Source organism: Peromyscus maniculatus, chromosome 19, assembly GCF_049852395.1.
Source record: "Peromyscus maniculatus bairdii isolate BWxNUB_F1_BW_parent chromosome 19, HU_Pman_BW_mat_3.1, whole genome shotgun sequence".
In the NCBI taxonomy this organism is placed as follows: Eukaryota; Metazoa; Chordata; class Mammalia; order Rodentia; family Cricetidae; genus Peromyscus; species Peromyscus maniculatus.
The window spans coordinates 19,351,802-19,371,327 of NC_134870.1; positions in this window are offsets into that span (position 1 = coordinate 19,351,802).

The following is a 19,526-nucleotide window of genomic DNA, read 5'->3' on the forward strand; positions in this document are numbered from 1 at the left end:
AAAAAAGAGGTTATGATTTGAGAGGAAGGCAAGTACATATTTAAAGGGTTAGACGAAGGAAAGGGAAGAGAAATGATACAATTATATATTAATTTCAAAAAGTAAAGATTTATCAAAGGGAAAAAAAGAGGAGAAACCCCAGGGACATGCAATTTCTCTACCCCAAAGCAACTCACACCCCAGAGGAAAAAAATAATATTCTACAGGAAAAGCAAAAGTCTACTAAGCAAAGTCTTGAGAGTCAACCTATTTTGTCCCAACATGACAACAACTGCATCTCTTTTGTGGTATTTAGTGTTTTTCTAAAATCCTTCATTTATATTCTCTTGGAAACATATGGTAAGATCTAACTTCAGCTGGATATTTTATTTTATGTTTTCAAAATCTCTTCTGTTTTTAATTTTTCAAACATGCTCACAAAATTGTAAATATTTATGCTCATGTGAACTTTTCTTCATTTTCCTTTTTTTCATTTAGGCCAATAGCAAACAAATAGGCAGCAAAGAAAACCAAAACTTGATAAGACCATGATGGGACTAGGGATGGGAACTCCTTTTCAGTATCAGGTTGCCAGGGTTCTGTATAGTTGAAATATTCAGTCCTGCATTCTTGTGATCAATGAAAAAGAATATTGTAGTAGTCATTTGTAATTTTGCCCCCAGAACCTTTTAGAAGAAATCCATAGAATGAAAAAATGGATATTGTCTTCCATATTTTTTCTTGCTTTTTCTTTAGCAATAAACTCTGGGATAAACATTGCTTAGTGTTTGTGCCATGGCCACAATTAGTTAATGCATCCATTGGGCCTAGAACAGAGTTCTATCACAGCAGGTACTCTCTAAGTGTTGATTAACTGACACCAACCAGGACAGCAAAATGTGTCAATGGCGGCCAAGATCCAACAGGCACGTTAATTACCCAAGGGTATGAGTTAGAGCAAAAACCAGGAGAGTGCCTGATTGTTTTAAGGGCTATTAGTTTCCCTTCCCTTACCCTGATCCACACTGATGCAAAAATAGAGCAATGGCAGCTTGGACAGCTGGCCTCACAGTTCACCTTCACAGCCTTCTTCCAGACAGAGATATGCTTTCTTGAAAGATTTTACAACTTGTTACATGTTAATTGTTTTTTACTCTCCTGACTTTCCCTCACCAGAGAGTGATAGGAAGACAGACTTTAAATCAATATAACAACAACAACAAAAGTATAAAAGCAACTGTAGAAATAGTAAACATGGTATAAATGTCCCAAGATGCAGTGTGGCCTCCAGATTTAACAACATTCATAGAAGACTGGGAAACTTCCTACAGAGGGTAGATGCTGTATTAGGTAAACTGTACAATAACTCCAATCTCAAATGCTCCAAGCATATGAGTTTAATCAGGCCAGCAGGAAACAAAGGTGAACGGTGACATGATTTCCTATCCTAATATAATCCATAGCAAACATGTGATCTGCAAACACCCTGTTTAGAGACTTGTTTCTATTCATTTTTCTGAGAGTGGGGAGAGAAAAACACAGAAGATGATGCCTGATTCCTAAGGAAATGGTCTAGAGGACAAGAGAAATAAAATTAAAAAAAAAAGAAAGAAGAAACTGAAAAAAAAAGAAAGAAATGAGCAAGATGTGATAATGAAGGCAGAGGAAGGACAGTTCCAGATTACAGACTAAGCACTTAAAATTAGTCAGTCTGATGAATGAATGACTAATAGCAACTCCATGAAACAACATGTGTATGAGGATAGTGGTCTGATACTCAGTAGGAAAATGAGGTCACTATGTTCAGAATCAGGGTCATAAAAACACACTTGCTTAAACAATTGTATATAAGGAAAGTAGTGAACAATTTACTGAACCATGGGAAACTTGCTGGTTCCTTAGGCCTACCCATAATTAAAGTGGAAGCCTTCAGTTAGGTGCCTACTGGCTAGTAGGACAATAAATCACAGTCTAAAACATGTTCTCCATGATGTCTTAAATTGCAATCAAGTACAGTGTCTAAAGCATAGCAGTTGCTCACCAAACACTCCTTAGTAAAGCATTAGAGTGAGGCAACCATAGGAACATTCTCAGAGAAGTGCTAAACTGACTTCAGAGAGACAAGGACATTTTCTGAAACAGAACTAATATTTGTTTGAACTGGATCCCATAATTGAAGATTTATGTGGTACATGAAGAAGCAAGACAAATAACTGGTTTCGGGGCAAAGAAACCATTACACATGAAGGTGAGTAACTAGAGGTATCCTCAGTTTGGTCATATCCAAATCATCCTGAATCAAAAGAGCTCTGACTTCCCTTATGAGAAGCTCAGGACACTGGGATGGTGAGAGCATTAACAACACTTCACAGATCAGTGGGGGAAGGGTGGTGAGACTCACAAGACCTGGGAGAACTCTAATAGAACCACACAAATCCCTCTCTTCTCTGAGATTATATAAATTGACCTTGGGCAGAGGTAGGGTTCTGGGGAGTGTAGCTTCCTTTTATCCACATGATCCTGTATGTAACCCCAGTAAAGCCATTACTTCACCATGCTGGACTGGGATGGAATCCTTTCTTCACTTTATTGGTGCCCTTTTCATCTGGTGTGAATAGATGTTTCTTTAGGGATCACTGGAAAAAGTCACATAACAGCAAAGAAGTTTGAAAGTACCTATAAGTGAAAATGGTGCAAAAGATTTGATCAGGATGAGACCATCACAGTGAAAGTGGGGCATGGTTAGTTGCAGAGACTGAAAACAATGGATGAAGTTACCAAGAGGGCAATCTAGAAAAACACGGATTTAGGATTGAAGCCAAAATACAGTGTTTCATGGCTTTGCAAGATTAGATTGATTTGTCACAGTGGATAGAGATTAAAGCTGCCTTACTCTAAAACTGTTTTCATTATAACCACATTTGTTGTTATCTGAGTTTCCTATAGGCTTCTGAGCTCTTATGAAATTCCAATCAGCAGAAAGATCTCATTGATACCAATAACATGCATGTGCTCAGACCCATCACAGCAGAGTCTGCTCAGATCTTATCATTATTATGAAAACAGAAGTAGGTGCATGGTGACTTCCCTTCTGGAACTGTGAATGGGTCCCTGCTGTCCCCCAAGGGCATTGCAAGCCTCTTGTTATGCTTAGTCCTTCATAAACATTCTGTGTTATCATCACTGCAGGTTTCTCTGTATCTTAAATCTGGGCATCATTTTTTTTTCTCTATTGATGGAAACAATTCAAAGAAAGACGAATATGTATATATATATTTTTTCAAATGAGAATCCTTCTGTGACTATTTCACATCTCACAAAAATGAATACTTTGTTTTTCTGCCCTTATAGATATCGAGAGATTTTTTTTTTTGAATTTGTTCTACTGAGCCGTCCAGAGTCGTGTTATAATAATCTGAAGCACTTCTGTAAGATTTACTAAGAACAGGCACCCATTACCTCTTGGATGCCCATCAGTTCTATGAATTACAAACCAGACCAGTCAGAAGAGACAACCCACAGTGATTTTACTAGAGACAGACTAAGCCTTGCACATGGTGGAGTCATTTTAAAGAAGCAAACACTGCCATGTGAGCAGAAAACAGACACACCTCTGAGACCAGAAAAGTACATTACTCGTTCAATCTCTAGTTAATTAATGACTCCACACCTCAAAAGATGGCTACATGAGAAAGCAATAAAGCTCATAGTACTGTCTCTCAAAGAACCTCCATAGCTATCTATCTCCAGGGTCACATGTCACAGGAAATGCTCTTTGAGCCTGAGTTTTTTAAAACATGGCAGATCTTTGTTCTGTGAAGTTGACAGGTACATTATATATTACATTAGACTGTGATGTAAGATTTTTCAACGTGAAACACTCCTCCTATCCCCTTGTAGCCCCTTGAAATTATCAAAAGTTTAAAGAATATTCAAGAGCTGCCATTAATGGTACTGAGGCTTAAGTACATGTGATGATATATTTTTTAAAGACAGAGCTATGAAGAAAAGTCTGTCTGTCAAAACAAGTAATGCTCACCTCTTAAATGGGGTTCTTGTAGGAAGACAGGAGTTAAGGTTTGCACAGTTCTCAGGCAACAATCTTGGATTTTTGTTTTAGGTCTCTTCATGAACAATACTTTTCCATTGCTTTCTCTCTTCAGAGAACAGAGTCCTCGTGTGTGATCTAACCTGGGCTGTTTCCCAACCAAAGAGAGATGTGTAAACCTCATACAGGCAGATAATTTTTCTGTCTTTTCAGGAGCTAGCACTGGACATGGCATGTGATGTGAGAAGAATTTATTTAGTACGACAGATGAACTGTCAAATTAATTTGTAGATTTGATGGAAATCCTTGTAAATTCTGCAGGTGCCAATCTGCTTCCAGTGTGAATCAAGATAGTAAGCAAATATTCTCTCTGTCTCTTTTCCATTTAGGATGATAAAACACCACATTGCTACTTCTATTATTATGAAAGCAAACTTGAACTACTACACAGGCTGTGGAGAGGACTTGGAAGATGGGCTGCTCAGTAAGCAATAAGGAAATGCCCTCATTTCAGAGCCATCACAATCAACATGAATGTCATCAGTGAGGCCTTTTCACTCTATTTGATTTTTCAGTCACTAATGGTTTCTTCATGACTAGTTTGCTACAATGATGTATGCTAGAATACACTCAGCTTCATTACTATCCAACAGATGATGACATACCAGCCACCGCTAATGGGAAGCCAGCTTTGCTCCACACACAGACATTTCAAGGACCCAGTTGCCCTTCAGGGAAACCAGTCCAGACTCTTGAACCTGGAGTGTCTGTCTCTAGCCTTTTCACTCATCTGCAGTTCTGAGGTTGGCCTTACTCATGCACATGATTTAGACACTTAAGGGGAAAATTAAAATTTTGTAACATTGTACTTTAACAGTGTTGAGGATTGGTATGGATAACTATTCTACTGAACTGTGGGTGTTAACATCAATGCAATCCTAGTTCACCACAGTTCTTTCATAATGTCACATGGCACAATTCAGTTTGCCATTTTCTGTTTAAGGAGCAAAACCAAAAAGGAAACCTTAAAAATCAAGTCAAGGATGTCGTACCACCCAGCTCAGTTCTCTGCACACTTCACTGATAGTAACTTTTTTCACTGTTGTGATGAAATATATGACATAAGCAACCTAAGGAAAAGATGGTTATTTTGTCCAGAGTTAGGGGACACAGGCCACCATAGTGGAGAAAGCCTGGTGGAAGGAACATGGCTAGCTGGTCACAGAAATCAGAGAGAGTAAATGCTGGTACTCAGTGTGATTTCTTGTTTCCTATTTGTTGTTTGGTACCCCAACCCATATTCAAGATGAGGCTTCCTTAAAATTACACCCCAAGTGTATATTCTAGGCTACTCCAAGTCTTGTCAAGTCAACAATGGAGATTAGCTGCCTCTTTGTATCTTTAATACTAGCTTTGCTAATCAGAATGGTAATGGAAGTAGGCAAAGGAAAATTTATTTAGAGTCTCTGATATTGGAGATAAGGAATGAGAACTGAAATTATTACCTGATTTATTAAAGCTCACGGGGTAATCTTGTAGTTGAGCTGATAAGAACACGGGTTCCTTCACGACATTCACAGGTTGTAAGAATGCAAAAGTGATTAAAAGGCCTCTGCGCCTGTGCTTGTTAAAATATTTGCTCTTGAGCCGAGCTGTCCTTACTGGGACCTCCACAGGAGACTGCATCTTCAGAGTATTGTCTTCTTCCTTCCTGTCATACTCTACTCCTCTCTGTTTTGCAGTTCCCTGTTGTTGACTTTCCAGACTCCTTGGGGAAGCTCAAACTACTAGATGCTCATACTACTTGCCCTGAGCTCCTTACCTCAAACTCATGACATAGACTGTATTATAACCCTATACTAAATAGCTCTTAACCCTTTTGATTGCAGCCTTTTTAAATACCAGGGAAGTAAGAAGCCTGCTGGAGTAAAATCCTGGTGCTGCTAACAAGGTAGCCATCTATCTTGAACAAGTCTCACCTTCATCCAGCTACCTGAAGAGCAAAGCAAAATGTTATGGGTAGAGCTGTGATGCAGTGATACCCTACAGCCCAGAGGTGAGCAATATTGGTGACTATCTCCTCCCCTCCAGCAGGTCAGATGCAGTCCCCCTGTCCCAAGCCTTGATCATCTCAGCATTTGTAGAAAGTGGTTTTATTTTTCAAGCTCTTACTGAGTCTCAAAGAGGAAGAGACCATGCTGCTTCTTGTTCTGTTGTAACTCTACAAATCATGTACGTTGGGCTTATTGAGTAGATTAATGAAAACTTAACACCACCGAGTCTTATCAGCATGGAAGTGCTGAGATGTGAACCCTGAGCTATTATTTAAAGATTGTATTCCTAAAGCCACATTTTTTTTCTCTCCACAACATTTTACCAATATTATTAGACACACAGCATTTGATTATATAGTTCCAATATTCAGCATTTAAAACTGGTTCTTTTTGAGGTATTCTGGAATTCTGAGTGACCAGACAACCTCATCTGTGAATATTCTTAAGCCATCAATATTTCACTAGATGTCTTCAAGTAAATGTAGCTGACTCCTTGTGGGCTACTCTACACTGTGTCATGGGTTCACAAAGATGCCAATTGCCAGTTAGTCAGTGGAGATGGGACCTGAGCGAGTGTGACTTCTATGGCTTTTTCCTCAACCGAGCAGACAGGTTACTGGAATGAGTGTCAAGACTCTTCCTTATCCCAGCTGTAGAATATGAATGATTTGCTCATGTCCACCTTTCCCTCTCTTCTTCCCCATTGCTTGCTTGAGGAAATGTCTTATTTTGTGATTTCCATAACCGTATCTGCACCATCCATTCAACATATTACTACTACACATTCAATCCTCCCAAGAGTACAGAAAAGATATTATTTATGTTATACTGCAGATTATCAGTTCACACAAAACATGCATCATTTTTCAAAGGAGAAGGAAAATATTTATACTTAATATGTAATATTATTAGAATTCACTATGGACTTGTGATCTTGTAGAGATCAGTTTAGGAACTGAATTCTGAGCAGGAGGCTGCCTCCCTAGTGGCCCCTGAGCCAAATGACATCAATGGCTGGCTGTCAGAGGCCAAGCCAGCATAGAGTGCATGTCCTAGAGATAATACCAGAGCCTAACAGTATGTTCATAGGTCATACAGATCTACAGAACACAGATCCATTGGAGTTCTTCTTTGTCTATTGCTTATTTTAAAACTCCCTTTTACGCTTAAATTAAGCTCCTTTTGTACTCTGTGAAGTTACAGAGCTTTACTGGAGAATAACGAAAGAAATTAAGAAAAAAAGAAATGCTCCTTTTGGGGAGATTTTTTCCCTCTTTTTCTTATTGTCTCCCATAGAATTATCAGCTGTAGGCCTACTCACACCTCTATATACATTGGGAAAAGAAAACAGACAATAATGTTGCCTGGGACCTGACATAACTAATGCAAGGCCATTATCTCTAGGGATGAACACACATAGATGAGAGAGAATAAAAAGAGACAGAAAAACCATAGACGGAAAGATGAAAAGGATTAATCAAAAAGAAACAAAGAAAGGACAGAAAAGAGGGACAGGTGGAGGGAAGAGAGAACTGGGGGGCAAAGGATGGTGAGAGGTGAGCGTAGCTCTCCTGAGACGGCCCTCAGGGTACGTTTTTAATAAGGGGATGAGTTTCAATATGATTTACTGCTGATCCCGCAGTGAGAGCAGGAGGAGGGGAAGGAACAAAGGTTTACAGTCCCTTTGGAGGCTTGTTTCATCTGCACATCAGCACACAATTAATGGCCATTTAGCTGTTGTTCTCCTGCTGGACACTGGTGGATTGATTCAGTAAATAAAAGTGACAGAGAGATGTCCCACGGAGGCAGACAGTGGAGGCCCTGCACCTGTTATTTGTGAATCTCGGCTTGCCAGGTCATTGACCTTTAGAAGCTGGCAAAAATTAATAAGTGGAAGCACAAAGCTGGTTGCTTTTTTTTTTTTTTTTTTCAAAATGCAGAGGACCCAGGCAGTGGTTGTGCTGATTTCCTTAGTAACCACCCTGCAACCTGGCCCGGGTTTTCTCCCCTCTGTCCTCAGAGCAGCAGCATCTCCAGGAGGGAAGGGTACTGGTCTAGCACCTGTCAACCTGTGAGCCTGTCTCCCCATGTGATGCCGAGAGCAGGAGTAGTGGAGATATGGGAAAGCCTGCGGTTGTAGGAAACCACACATACCCTGCTGGCTTGAGGTTCCGTTGCCTGCTTCTTCCTGAGGCAATTGGGGGAAGGTGCAGATGTGCGGGGCGCTGCCCAGCTAGACTGGGCTAGCGTATCTGAGCAGCTGTGTTTGGCATGGCCATCAGGCTAGCAAACAGCTGCCGTGAGTAACTGATCATTTGCAAATAGTTAATGACAGATTTGTCCTTTGCGTTTGTTCGCTGCCATGAGAGGGGAGTAAAATAAAAGGGAGGGAAGGCAGGCCAGGGCAGGGGGGTGTTTATGGCTGCTGTTACTGTGGCTGCTGTTGTTATTGTGGTTGTTTTGAAAGTGATAGGAAGGTCAACTGAAGTTAACAGGGTTTGATTCTTTCTGGGCAAGCTGCTCCCCAACTGAATACATCCACATCCATGGTCATAGGCTGGCCACAGTGGTAGAGAAAAGCACGACCCGTAAAGCCAATGAGAGGCTATACTAGCATTAGCCTGATGCACCAAAGAAAAGCAAACTAAAATTTCCCCTCATTTTATTTTCTGATTTTCAAAAGCTCCCTCTGTCCCTTCCTTTTGTAAATCTGACATTTTGCTATTTATTTCTCACTGAATAAGCAGTCATCCACCAGCATAATTAGCCTCTGCCTGCCATAGGGAAGAACAGTCTGCATTTGGTTAAGTGAGTTACTGAGCATTAAATAGTGCCTTTGTCCATGCTGGGTTGTTATTTGAGGGATTATAAAGGACACCTGCCCTAATATGCCCTAAATAGAACTGCACCATTAGCAACGCATCCAGCTGAGTTAAGGCAGTTCAGTTGTAAAGAGTCTTCCTCTAAACAGCCAATTCTACGGGCACACAACTCACTCATTTTACTGTTGAGCAACAAACCAGTCAGTTTAGAAACACAGGGTTCCTAAACCCTGTGTCCGCCAAAAAAAAAAAAAAAAAAAAAAAAAAAGGCAATTCATGTCTCCACTGTGGTCAAAGCTCATGCCAGCCATCTTTGCAAGACTTTGTATTTCATCTGTACTCTTGCCTCATGCTTCTGACAGGTCTCAAGCCTTCCTCCATTACAACTTTGTCTGCTGTCTACCAGAAATCCAAAGAACCATACAATCAAAGCATGTCAGAGCATCACGTTCTCTGGCAGCTTTCTCAAGCACATAGTGTCAGATGAGTACTCCAGACTGTGGCCTGCAATCTGGGACCTCCTTTCACATCTCTTTCTCCTGTCTCCTTTCTGCTGTAAAGTACACATCCTGTCCTGCCCAGCTCTTTTACTTGATTGGCTGCCTCACAGCTCTGGCCTCATTCTTAGAATTGGATTCCTTGAGTTGTTCTGCACAACTGACACCTGCTCAATGCTAGGAGTTTGTTCAGCTTTTCTCTTTGTTAAGAGTGGGATTCTCTGTGCAGTGGTGGTCAGACACTCTGACTAGTTCTCTGGGTCTTCCCATATTTGCAGACCATTACCATAGAAGTGGGGTCTCTAAATGCTACAAAAGGAAATGATTCATTATATATATATTAAGGTGTGAAGATTTACCAAGATGGCTACTGGAATAAAGGAAAACATTGATCCATCTGAGAAGAAGCAAGCAGGAGAAAATCCAGAACTAACTGTGTTACAGTTGAAGCACAGGGACTAGAGACCAGGGCGTTCATGAGGTCTACATGGCTTGTAAGAGCACACAAGAAGTAAAGGACATGCTGAAAGAGCACACAGAAGAGAACTAAGCATGAGCTTTAACATTTTATTAAACCAGCATTCAAATATGTCATCATGCTGTATTCTCACTCACCTCTTCACCGTCCTCTCAGGCCCACCGCCGCTGAACGCCCCTTTTTTCCCTGTGACAATCCTCCTTCTTCTGCCTCTGTGCACTATATATTTCACTACTCTCTCTTACTAAAGCCATTTTAACTACAGGTTTCAGTTACTTTCCTTCTTATTTTTCCCAGAAACAAATGGGTACACACATACTGCACAATGGGATTAGAAAATGATCTTTTGTGGCATTGGAAGGGTTGGAAATCCCTTCTTCCTTCATGAAGTTTAAGAGGCAATAGAATCTGGGAAAACCTCCATGTTCCTTTTCCAGGCTCTCTAAAGCTATTATCAATGGCAATATGAATGGAGACAGGTTCATAAGAACTCCCCTCAGACAAAAGAATGGGTCTGCTTCATGGCCTATGGACAGCTCAAATTCACTGGCCACCCTAAAGTGCCCTTAAAGGTAGTTGTGAGACTCTGTCTTGCTAGTTCAGTAATGCCAGATGGTTTATAGAACCCCAGAGTAAGTAAGAAGTGTCTCGGTGAGCCTCAGAGCCCAGCGCCTGGCCATTATTTAGGAACTCAAGAAAATGCATAGGTAAAAAGTAGACTTTTAAAATTCAAATTGGTTAAGGACTGGATTCCTATGATAGCAGAGTAGCTGAATACTAATTATATGTAATATGCTCAGTGTAAAAAAGTCTTCAATGTCACCATGGTTATAGCAACATAGAAAGTCCTCATGCAACATGCACACCTTACTTATAATCATTATCCTGATTTTCCTGGGGGTAAGGGACATCGGGTAGTACTGGCTGCACAAGAGCAGTATTTTGAAGACCTTATCAACTTGAAAGGTACCTGAGGTGTCAACAGAGTAGGTTGACACAGGGGGGTAAGGTGTAGATTAGATTTGGAACGAAGGTAGGAAACCACTGTTTCTGCCTTACGTGGTCTCCGATGACAGTGACTACTGCATATGTGTCTGTAGAGAGGATATTTTCCAAGAAGCTAGAGGACAGTTTCAGCTGTTGTTCTCTCAGTGTCATACACCTTCCTATTTTAACACAGTGTCTCTCACTGACATGGAACTCTCTACTGAAGTGGGATGACTTGTCAGGAAGCTCAGGGGTTCCTTAAGTCTACACACCAGCAATAGGAGTGCAGGAATGGGCTACCACCTCTAGACTTTTTTTCATGGGTTCTGGGTTTCAGATATACTTTTTCATGCTTATGTACATGGCAAAAAGCATTACCGATTGAGCTATCTCCCTATCCCTGGGATGGGTGGGCATTTCTAACAAACTTAATGGTGATACCCATGTTGATTCTATGGGTTCAGAAGCCTGTGTGGTGAGACTCAGTGACTTTTATACATCTTCAAATTTTGAGAAAGGAAATCACCAGATCTTGCAATGACCCAAAATTTCTAGAAGAATGACAAATAAGTTTACATAGCAAACCAATTAGTAGTGGTGAAGGACTTCTCCTGCACTGCCCACATAGAATGTAGCAAACAGTGTCAGAAAACGTAAGAAGATACTATGCTTTCACTGTTTCCTGTGCACACACTTTAAAAAGCCTGTTGTGTGTCTTGAGTGTCTAAAGAGGAAAAGATCTGATATCCACTATGGACTACAGGTATCCAGCCTCCTGGGATTGATTCAGCAGTCTATGAATATCACTGGCTCCACCTCTGGCTCTACACATTGTGTATTTCCTCTCCATGCAGCTTCTTCCTCAGGCAGGAGTTTTGAAAGCCAGATATGGCATAGTTTTTACATTATTGTCTTTCTTCTTGGTTATAGAAAGCATGGTCAGTAGCTCAGTTCAGGACTCAATGTGTGATTATTTTTCTCTGCTGTAGAAAACTGTGGAACAGCTTGTGAAGTAGCTGGGCAGTTTGTGTCCTTGAATTTGCCTCTAGGGGTTAGGACATTAAGAAAGCATTTGATCAAGATAGCTGACACAGACCTAGGGAGACTGTTTCCAAGAAGGCTTCACCGCAGGGTTTCTTATTAGGATGGTTCTGGACAATGGGTCAATTATTTCTGTCTCTGATACTGAAGCCAGTGGTGGCATAGATCAAAGGGTTATGAAAGAGGTTAATGACCTAAATAAGTTTAACAAATAAAGGGAAATAATATTCTCTACACACAGCATGTGGCCAACCCCTAAGAGTCACTTTAAGAACAGGTCACAGAGTCAACACTATAGGTCTACACTGAAGAAAGCCTGGGCATTTTTATATTGAGTAATGGTGTTTATACATCACGACAGGCTTGGGATGGAAGCCAAGGGCTTCAAAGATCAACAGTAACACTGACCTCACCACCCCGGACAGACTTTTACTGTTTTGTTGATCAGTGTAGGGAGTTCTGTGGCCATGCAGGCTTGTCCAGCATCTGCATTTATCTCTTCCCATTAGCTGGGCTTCTTCCTAAGACTAAGGTCAGAGGACTTGAATTTGTGCATGCTGCCTGTGCATCCTGCTGATATGGATGATGGGGCAAAGCAAGCTTCAGATGAGAGATGGAGAATGTTTCTGGCTACATCTTGGTGGGCTTTCATTTCTGAAAGGATAACAGATCCAGGTCTTGTGACTGAGGTAAGGCTTAATCCTATCCTTATTTGCTATCTATTGCTGTAATAAACACTGTGATCAAAAACAATCTAGGGAAGAAAGGATTTATTTCATTTTACAGTTTATAAGTCCATCATAATGTCAAGTCTGGGTAGGAACCTGGAGGCAGGAACAAAAGCAGATGCCACAGAGGAATGCAGCTTACTGGCCAGCTCATCATGGCTTGCTAGTGTGTTCTCTCATACAACCCAGGGCCAGCTGTCCTGGATGATACCATCCATAGAGTGCTGGGCCCTCCTACATCAATCAATAATCAAGAAATTTCTTCCAAAAGTTTGTCTATAAGTCAATATAATGGAAGCAATTCCTCGATTCATGTTCCTTTTTCCTAAATGGCTCTACCTTGTGTCAAGTTGGCAAAAAAAAAAAAGCAGCAGTACATATTTTAAACAGAAGTCTAGGCAATATTTTTTATAGGAATAAGACAAAAGGATTCATGTAATGTGATACAGTGAGATGAGTCACTTGCTAGGTGGAGACTGAGGTACAGAGAGAAACATAAGGAGAGCAAGAAGAGATAGGAGAAAGAGAGAGACAGAGAGAGAGAGAGAGAGAGAGAGAGAGAGAGAGAGAGAGAGAGAGAGAGGGAGGGAGAGAGAGAGAGAATGAAACACAGAAGACAGAGTGAAAAGAGAAGAGAGAACAAGAAATAGTGAGTAGAGAGAGAATTAGGTTTGGGATGAGAGACAGTTTGACAGAAGAAACCCTTCAACAGAATAATCATTTTTACAAACTTCAGGGTGGTGATTAAAGAGAGACTGTGACTGCTTTTATCAAACAATAAGGCCTCATGAATCCAGTTAGGGCATACAGTGTTCTTTGGAAGTCTACGACCTGGAAGATGAGGGACAACATCTCTCTTCCAATGCTCCCAACACAGCTGGACTGCCCCTTCCAGTGCTGTCACAGATCTAATAAAGGGTTTCATTCCAGCAGTCCTTATCATGAAAAAACTTCAACTTTTTTGAAGGGGATTTGAGGACTGAAGAGACGGCTTAATAGTTAAGAACACACACACACACACACACACACACACACACACACACACACACACACGCTGCTCTTGCAAAGGACACAAGTTCAATTCCTGGCACCCACATAAGATGGCTCATAATCGTTTGTAACTCTAGCTCCAGTGGATCCAATGTCCTCTTCTGCACTCACATAGACAACCTCCTCCCTACTCCACCATACACATACACACACACACACACACACACACACACACACACACACTCACACAACTGTGTGTGTATACATATACACACACATATATAATTGAAAATATAATAAAATCTTAATACAGTAAGAGATAATTGTGTTCATAATGTCTATATCTTAAGATTATAATGACCTGGGCCTTGTTATTTCTAACTGTTTCCCTCTGTAAAAGGTAGAATAAAGTACATAAGTTTAGGTCTTATGGTATCCTGGATGAGGGTGTTATGAATTTGTTGTGGTTTGTTCAGTACTATGTCTTCAGGAGACATAGTACTTCCTGCTTTGAACTCTGATTTTATGCCCGGCTACCATTTCTGTGATGTTGGCCAAGGCAGAGAGTGACATAGTTCACAAGTTACACTGGACACTGTCTCAAGCTTAGGGATGTTCAGTGTATGTTTCAGGTTCCTAAGGGTTTATTAGAATGAAGCCTTCACATATACCAGGCAACGTCTACAGTCTGACCTGTTAGAATCAATAAGCACCTTGAATGTATTCATGTACATAGAATATGTTCAGGAATGCTTTTGGTATAAGGTAAAAAAGATTGTAGTACTAGCATTATAATTAAACTGCTGAAAGGTAGAACCAGGTAAATAAAATGGAGAAAACTGGTCTCCAAATTTTAAATTTATAAGTGGCACTTCTTTCCCAAATCAGTTCAAACCAATCCTCATCTTATTTCCAGAATACATAATATTTGTCGGTTTGCCATACATAATTTAAATTCAGCAGGAATCTAGAGTATTTTTTTTAAATATTTTCTCTTCAAAGCTACTGTGTGCTAAACCTTCCCAATACTTAAGATTTATTTACCATGTAATGGGGAGTCAGAGTTACAGTGCCCTGTGTGTGCAGGGATGTCAAAACAATGCCCTCCAGATTCAATAAACCAGGACTAAGATAGAAGTTAAATCCCAGAGATAAGATATCCAGATGACTAGAAACACTTAACAAGTAACCACCACTTATAAACCCTGTGAAATCCTCCATGCATCCAACTGTGTTATACATACGCAGATACAGTTTAAGAAGAGATGTGAACGTCCACAAACTGCAGAGAATTTGGCTGTCCTTGTAGGGTACTCTGGCCTCATCTCATCCAACAATAACTTCAGACCCAACACAATAAAGTTTCATAGATGACAGCACTGTCCCCCAGCCAACTCTACTAACCAAGCGTTTGTCTCGTCTGTTCTGTAAAGTTCAGGCCACATCTTTTGACCACCTACTCACATCCCAGTGATTTATGCTTATTTGATTTTAATGTTCATGCTTGGTTTCCTGTTACTTTGTTGCTTTGTTTTTCCTGGAGAGCCTGGAAATTATAAAATGGAGGACTGTTCCACATAGGACAGATGTGTTATTCTGTTGACAAGCTCTGAGGACAGTCATAGGCAGAAATAATTCCTTAGGTTTGCAAAGAAGGTCTCATAGCATTGCTAAGTCTCACCATTACCTTTTTAAAGACTAGTATCCACACTGCAATTTGGTAAAAATCCTTTTACAAAATTTCTTTAAAAGGCACAAAACTCTTGTGATACAGATTGCTTAACTTAATAGCAGTTTCCACAGTGAGATCAGTATCCTACTACCAAGCAGAGAATCCAGGAATGCAAATCAACACAGAAAAACAAACAAAAATGACTTTTCCAGATTTATATATAAAAATGACAGGCACATAAACAGAATACCTTCCTCATGAGCAATGATAATTGTGATGGCTGCTGAAATTTCCATCTTTGCTTCTAACATTTAAGTAAATCTATAATCTTAAAAATATCTGCAAATGGAAAAGTTAAAATGGTTCTTCTCTTTTGAGGAATCACAGTTGTGCTAGTACCACTCAAAAAAGAATCGCACATATAGGTGTGCGTGCACTGCACTGCATTGTACTGCACTGATGCACGCATGCGCGCGCGCACACACACACACACACACAAACACACACAAATCTATATTGACATTTCATAGCAAGATTATGTATTCTCTAAAAACAATTTCTATAAACTTTAAAATTTTGCATTCCTAAGTAACTCTTGTGAAACCGATTCATTGAACCAATATCCAAACTAAGTGTTTGGAGTAAGGTAATCCTAAAGAAAAACTAAAAGAGGAATGTGACTGAGATGAATTTTAAATCTCCCTCTCCCAAGTGGCCTGCACCCATGTCCTGTAATTACTGCTGTCCTTTCCCTAACTGTCTATGTTAATTCCCACACTTCAACAATGCTAAAAACTTTTATGAACTTCAAGTTACCTTTAGCAAAAGTTTTTTTTTTAAAAAAAAAGAAGAGAAAAACAAAACAAAACATCAACAAAAACAAAAAACCGTTGTGGTGGTTTTAATGTGAACTGTTCCCTATAGGAAGAGTATTTGTTCTGCAGATGGTGGTGATGTTTGGAAAGATTGTCAAAGCATTGGCAGTGAAGCCTTTCTGGAGGAAGTAGGTCACATGGGGTGGGCCTGGAGAATGTAGAGCCTAGCCCCACTTCCTGTTCACTCTCTGTTTCATGAGTGTGTAGATTAACCGTGACTAATAGTTCTTGCTTCAGCCCGCAAGCCTTGCCTGTCTCTAGCCTTGTCTTCCTCACCATGGTGAACTGCTTGCCTCTAGAACAATAAACCAAACGAAACCTTTCCTCCCTTCCTTTCTCCCGTCAGGACATTTGATACAACAATGAGAATGAAGCTAAGATAGTTTTCTTTCAACATTTTCCATATTCCAACATTACATGGAGTTAAAGTTTTGACATTAAAGTTGCTCAAAAGCCTTGTATTTTTATAGCTAATGCTTGAGGCTATCCTTCTCAGCTCCTACGAGCTACTATCACTGCACTGAACTAGTTTTACAAACCAAATCCTTTTGTTAAGATATAATTTGAAAACCATACAATCAATTGAGTGTATTTTACAACTCAAGAATATTTAGTAAATTATGAAATGTGCATCATTCTCCAAATAGCCATGGCTTAATCATTTCCTGCCACACCCTGTTCTTAGATAAACCTTTCTTGGGACCTTACATGGGGCATGTCCTAAATTGTGTCAAATATGCTTACCTTTTCTAACTCGCCTTTGCTCTTTGTTGATGTATTCCTTTCTTGGACATTGGTTTATTTAATCCAAATTATGATCTCTGCTAGTCACTGAATCTATTTCTAACCTTTTGGGTTTCCTTTAGATTTACAATGAAATAGTTGCTTTCATTCCTAGTCCACTCAATTCAATCTTCTTTTACTTGTCTCATCAACATGGTGAAGTTGGCAATGACTTTGTCCAGCCTCTCTTCCATCTTGAGAACCAACACTTAAAGCCATTTTAATTTCTGATAGCATTGTAGGCAGAATACTGTGTGGAAAAGTTGTTCTAGTGTGGTTTGTTATTCTCCTCTTTGTTGGTGGCATTTCCCCCACAGTTTGCATTCTATAAACCACAAATATGGTTTGCCCAACTTTTACCAGGTTCATGGCATCACTTCCATGCATAGTACTTTGGTCATGTAAAGATAGATGATATTTAATTCAGATAAAGTTATACATACTTTCTGCTATTTTTCTTCTTCCTTCAGATTTTAAGAGTACTGATTTTACTTCATGAAACTGCTTTGTTTTGAAAGAAAGTACAATGAGATTCTCTCTCTCCTTCCCTCTTTTTCCTTGCTTGGGTCATGTATTTCTGTGTTAGAGATTATCGTATATTTCTTCCATTTCCCTCTAGTAGTATATTTTCAATTTAGATTTATGATTCATAGTCCAATTTACACTGAACTATAGTGTGAGAGAAATTTAGGGAGAATTTTACGTTCCATATCTCAATTCAGTTGTCTAATTTTAAATCCTTAATATGAAAAATTCAAGTTTGTCACAAACTATCAAATACATGCTAGAACAATGTGATGGCCTAAGTTACTTATTCAGCTTTTTTTCTTGTTATAGATTGAATTCCAAATGTTGTACATTTTAAAGAAACCTAATAAGCATAATTTCTACTTGAATGTTGTACCATTAGCTAAGGGTGTTCAGGCTAATGGGAGTTTTCCTGTCATTAATTTGGTAAACACACAATATAACCTTTAAAACCAACTTCTTTTGATGCAACATAAAAGTTGACATTTCATATAGATACAACCTGTCTGAGAAACCACATTAAAACTAATTGACATGTACTGTCAATGTGGAATGTTACAACTCATGGATGATACTTTTTTTCAAGTTTTTTCTCAAATGTAATTTTTTTAACCATAGTTCTTTATTCCTGGGAAGTTTAAGAATTTTTATTCACCTTAGTGATTATAATACATAATTATCTTATACAATATTGTGTTCCTGAATTGGGAATACTGGAATAATTTTAAAAGTCAGAGAGTATTATGCAGTCAGAGTAAAGGGAAAGGACTTTTTTTTTAACCACACAATAAGACATTGCCCTGAGCTGATCTCTGTGTTAGAATCTCTATAGTCCATATTTAATACAATTTTTGTCACATCAACGTTTCTTTAAAGCAACTTCTCATTTCCCACTTCTGCTTAGTACTTAGTATTTTTCCTTCTAACTTATTATTACTTGTATATTATATTCACTGTGATTTTAAGTGTCTTTCAGATGGTGCTATTATTCTAGGTTCCTTGAATTCTAATATTCTAGCTTGCTGCGTGGGCTCTGTGTCCCTGAATGTTGAATGGATAGACATTTTAACTGCCTGCTACTTATTTGCTCTTATATTGTGCTTAGCTCACCTAAGTGAACAGCTTTCTTAACCCAAGGTTGACCTTAAATGTTGTACTTTGAATTGCACGATAGTGCTGAAGTTCCTCTCCCAAGAGATTCTCTCAAATCGTACATGCCTCATAACATTTCTGATTTTGTGGATAATAATCAAAATCAGGAACATGTGTTCCTGGCATTGTTCCACACTGCTGTTGTCTGCCACAATGAGGACTCTCGTCACAATATTAGTGTCACTTTAAATAAAAACAGGACTTTATTTGTCACACAACCCAGTTACTTCCATTGCACTCATACCCAGTGTCCTTTGTTCTTTATAAATACCATTGTGTCTGTCACTTAGCTCTGGCAATAAAACTCAAAATCCCGGAAAGCAGGAAATGTGTTTTCAAATTTCTTTGGCCTTACCCATATTATTTGGGAGAAAGCCCAACAATTTATGGAATCTCAGCACTGATGGAGGCTCAAAGGATGGGGAAAGGTGAGGAGAGGATGCCAAAGTGAAAGGAAGCCAGGCTCACTGGCAAGGCAAGCAGCTTGGCATCATCTCAGCCCAGGAACCAGCAGCATCCAGAAGGGAGTGATGGTTCGACTCAGGTGGACTTGGGTTTTCATCCCAGCACTGCTGAGCAATCACTGTGTAACCTTGGGCAAGTGCTCCGAACGTCTTAACCTGAGGCTCTCCACCTGATACATGCAGTTAATAAAGATACCTAACTCGCAGGAGTAGTGAGTATTGTAAATGCCATGAAAAATATAAATAATCTTTTAGTATTCTTTTTAAAGAATTGGGCATCGTAAAAATACAATGTGAGAACTAGGTTTGCTCTGTAGAGCTCCGAGAACTCTTAGAACAAAAGGAATGGGAAATCTCCTGGCCTCTGGCCATGGTAGCAAGCTTTTGGCTATCAGACCCAAATAACAAGCAATGGAAACAAAACAAGA